Genomic DNA, 4,891 nt, shown 5'->3' on the forward strand with positions numbered 1-4,891 from the left:
ACCAACACAGCTGTAACCAGCACCCTCAAACTACATCATGGTTAGGAATGATTCCTTGCTCCTGCTCCTTTTCCTCTGATGCAGACCCAGGTTCTGCACCATCCTGCTCTGCCCCGCACACCTGAGATCTGGAAGTCAAGCTCCACATGTGTCCCTGCTCCAGAAGCGAGGAGGCACATGGGCTGGGGAGCAGAGCAGTTCCCTGGAGCCTGCGGAGCCCATACCAGCCCCAGCCCCAGCCCCCACCCCTGCCTCACCTCCAGGAGTGAGGAGGCACATGGCCTTGGGGCTAGGGAGCGGAGCAGTTCCCCAGCACTGGCAGAGTCCGCACCAGCCCCAACCCCCTCACCTCTGGAAGTGAGGAGGCACGTGGCCTTGGGGCTGGGGGGCAAAGCAGTTTCCTGGTGGCAGCCCCTAGCCCCAGCCCCCACCTCTGGGAGTGAGCTTCTCTCCGGGTGGGTGTGAAGTGTTAATAAGTTAGCGTGTGGCATGGTATTAAATTGTGCATGGCTGCACATGCACGCACCTTGGAGGGAAACTTGCTGGTAGGGCACCCTGCAGTAATGCAACATGGAGGTACCAAAGGCCTGGATGAGAATGGCAAGGTCCAAGCCCAAACTCACAGCTGCTTTGCCAGATGCAGATCATAAAAAACTGACTGGGCTGTGGTCATAAAGTGGTTATCCAATAGCAGCCAAGAGCCTAAAGTCACCCTAAAATATAAAGACAGGTAACAAACAGAGGAACTGATGTTATTTTCATCATCTCTCTTATCTGGCCTGATCTTCAGCCAGCTCACTTTCACCAGTGGCTCCATCTCAACAAGAAATCACTCAGGTGCTGTATTATCTGAATCAGAGAAGGCAAAGACACATTGCTGGGCATGATTATTAACCTATGTGAAAAAACTGCAGCCTGTGCCTACTCCCTAACCTTTTTCCTGGCCACAGATACATAAGCAGTCTCTATCAAGGTCTCTTCCGGTTGCCCACAAGTATCCACTGAGATCTTTTCAAGAGAAAAGCACCAAACCACTACAGAGCAGCTACAGGCTCTATTAGAAAGGCACAGACAATCTCTGACTAATGATATGGAAAATAGGCAACAGATGTAATACCAAGGTAGACACCTGCTCTCCAGTCAACATGACAAAAAAGCAATCCTTGTGTCAACTCCAGATCTATATTCGAATTGACATAAGTCAAGGAAATCAAAAGCATCTGGCCACATGAAAGAGTGTGCAGTTACCTAGTCTTGCCATTCTCTGCTAAAGTGGCAAATACAAATGTAAAATGGGTAATGAGTGTCTAGTCTTCAGCACTACAATAAGTGGGATAGGGGGATTATAGTGAACAGCAAGCTGAATCAGAGTCAACAATGTAGTATTACTGGGGGGGAAAGCTAACAGAAAGCTGGCTTGTGTTATACGTGAAACAATGGAAGTAATTCTTCTACTAAACCCAACTTCAGTGATGCCTTGCCTGGAGTATGGCGTCCAGTTTTGGGCAGCACTCTTCAAGAAAGACACAGACAAATTTGAAAGACTCCAGAGGACAGCAACAAAAATGAATAGAGATCTAAAAAACACAATGTACAAGGAAAAGTTTCCAGAACCAGGACTACTTAGTCTAGAGCAGAGAAGACTGAGGGGGGATTGGATAAGACTTCAATAATAAAAAGGATTGTTATAAAGACTATGGCGATGGACTATTTTCTGTGTCCACAGCAAGATTTAAGTTAGATATTCGGGAGAACTGTCTAGCTATGAGGGTGGTTGAGGACTGGAACAGATTACCTAGAGAGAATCCCTGTTAGAAGCTCTTCTACTGGGACTTTTCAAGTGCAGGTTTGACAAGCATTTGTTATAGTTCATTAAGATAGGGATATTCCTGCTTTGCGTGTGCACGTGGGGCAGGGGCAGGGGAGGCATGACTAAATGATGTCCAAAGATCTCTTCAAGCCCCTTATATTTTTTTTTAATTTTATGATTTTAAACAGAGAGATAAATTGGGATTATCTCAACATAATTTCACCCCATTTAAACTCCTAATAATGCAGCTCAATACCTATTTTGAAGGCTGTCTTAACTAAATCTTAGATCCAGAACTTCTTTATGAGCTAAATTCCAAGTTATTTCTTCAACAACTAGCACTTTTACTGAATTGAAAAAGAAAACTAATGAGAGAGATATACCTAGTCAAAAATGTCAAAGTCTTTCTTACTATTTTGAATCACAGCTCAGCTCATTCTTGGAGGGACAAAAAAATTCAGGCTAATAATGCTGACTTTCCCTGATGTGGTGGTTCAGAAATCTTTTACTGGATAGAACTGCAAGGGATAACAACTGAGCTACTAGCTTCTTGGCTGCTGGGAGGGTCTGGTCAAAACTGGAGCCTTTTTATCCTCTCCTAAAGAATATTTAAAATTTGGAGTTCTACTTGTTTCCTCCCACAAAAGCCAAACCAAACCCAGCAGGCAAATGAAATGCCCAGTGACATTCAGAAGAAGGGATGATTTCTGCTGATGAGGAGGAATTAATTGGTGTTAGACTGCAAAGGAAATGCTCAGTGAATTGTGAGGGTGGAGAAGCGCTGCGTGAAAGGAACTGAGTTAAAGTCCTTAAGGAATCTATTTCTATAAATACAAATCTATAAACTAGGACAATCGGGGGATGAGGAGTTCACCATATGAGAAGAGAGTAAAAGATTGGTTTGTTTAGCCTAGCAAGATAACGGCGGAGAGGAGATGTGATTGTTGTCTATAAATACATCGGGGGAGCAAGCACCAGGGAGGAGAAAAAAGTATTTAAACGAAGAGAGAAAGCTGGCTTAAGAAGTGGACATGCCTAAATATAGGCTGGAAATTGGAAGGTTTTGAATCATCAGAGGACAGAGGATCTTGGAACAGTCTTCCAGTAGGTGAAGTGAGAACAAAACTTCTAACTGGGTCTGAGACAGGGCTTGGCCCATTCATATGTGGGGGCTGTAACATGGGTGCTTGTAATAGCAGGAGACTGGCCTCATTTAACCAAGAAGCCCCTTCCAGTTCTATTCTCCTGGAACAGTGTGTGTGTGCGTGTGTGTGCATGCACGCATGCATGTGTGTGTGTGTTTCTTCTTTCATCTGCCACATCAAAAGTTTGGTTGTCTTTCCTCTTTCTTCCCTGCCAACACCTTGGTGTTTTATTTCATCTGGCTATTATGGCAGGTGTCACTAGGTGGCACTGTTACTCATAATCCTTCAACTTCTTTTTCTTAATGTGTGAGCAAGTTGTCAGTCTTGGGAAGACATACTGTGGTGTTAGCTTTCAGTCAGGTAAGATCTTGCGAGTGAGAGGGAGCTGTGTGAGCAGCAGGAGTCTCTGATTCGCATAAACTCTGGAGGCAGGTTGGTCCCTGTCAACCCACCACTGATATGGGGCTAAGGTTCTGGGAAGTTGGGATTGCTCTGTATACCAGGAGACTCTTGCATGTATAATAAAGTGAGTTAGAACAGTCCAAGACACCACACCACTGATTTAAAACCAGCTGCAAAGCCCATCTGCAAATCCCTAGACTAGTGGTTCCCAATCTGTGGTACAAGTACCACCAGTGGTGTGCAGACAACCTGTCAGTGGTACACGTTAACAGATTTATTATAATTACTTTATATGACAAAAATTTGCTGGTGGTACTTAAGGTTGTATTGTTTTAAATGGGTGGTGTGCAATCTGTCAGAGTTTGGGAACCGCTGCCTTAGACATCTGCTACCACTTGGCAGAGAGGCAACACTGGTGCCAGAACAGGGTACAAGTGACAGCAGGGGCAAAACAGTTTGATACAGTGGATGTTTGCCCATTTTCCCATGGATATTTGGTCCTAGTGAAGGAAGAGGCATATTTGTGTGCTAGCAAAAGGAGTGAAGGCTGCATAAAAGTGCTCCTTTTGCATGAAGGGACGGTGACAGCCACTGGGTAATACTATGCCAAGCATGAATGGCATGTGCACCCGGTGGCTGGGGTGGCATGGCGGTGGTGGGAGCGCAGCGACAGCAGTAAGTGGGGGAGCGCTAGCAGTATCAGCAGTGGGGTGGCAAGCAACGACTACCCATAGGCGCCGCTGGCAGCGCCTTTTTGTAGGGGGTGCACCGCCACACTCAGGGGGTGCACGTGCCCTTGCGTGCACTCCCTACACATCGCCCCTGGCACCAAGGCAAAAAGGTGGTTAAGCCATAGGACAGAACCTGTGCAGTCTTCTCTTGACCGGACATTAGAAAGGCAAATAGCGCATAGAGCTCCCAAGGAAACTATATGAAATTCTTTTTTCCCTGGGCTCCACAGCAGTTGTGGCCAGAGGCATATCACATGGGACCAGCAACAGCACCTAGTGACAATGATGGCATTAGTCAATGGGCAACACAGTATGGACCCATTTCTGGAAAAATACCAGGTACAGGGGGGGTCCCCTTCAGTCCTGCTCCCACTGCTTCTCTTCTCTTATTTTTGGTTTCCTGGGTTTCTGTTTTGGTTTCTATTCCTCAATTCTTTATCCTGAGCTTTTTTATTACTGGACTCTTGATCATTACTACTTTCTTCCTTTCTTCCCCTCTCTCTCTTTCCCTTTTCCATTTCCCACCTGTCCCCATCTCTGCTCATGTCTCTCCCTTTTGTCTTGATATGTTGTTGGATGAGCGCATTCCTACCACTGTGATTTCTGTTTCATTGGTGACTTGCTTGGCACACCAGACTTAGTTTTGGCTTTTGTCTGTGTTCATTGGCCTCTGAGAGACAGATGGGGATTGAAGCGTAGTGATTCTAATATTAATCAGAGCCATTCAGACCAAGACTAATCCTTCATTTCCCTAGCTTGTTCTTCGATAAACATAATGTCGCACCACAGGAAAGTGTCAAATC

This window comes from Crocodylus siamensis, chromosome 4 (assembly GCF_052110815.1).
Source record: "Crocodylus siamensis isolate JL-2025a chromosome 4, ASM5211081v1, whole genome shotgun sequence".
NCBI lineage: Eukaryota > Metazoa > Chordata > Crocodylia > Crocodylidae > Crocodylus > Crocodylus siamensis.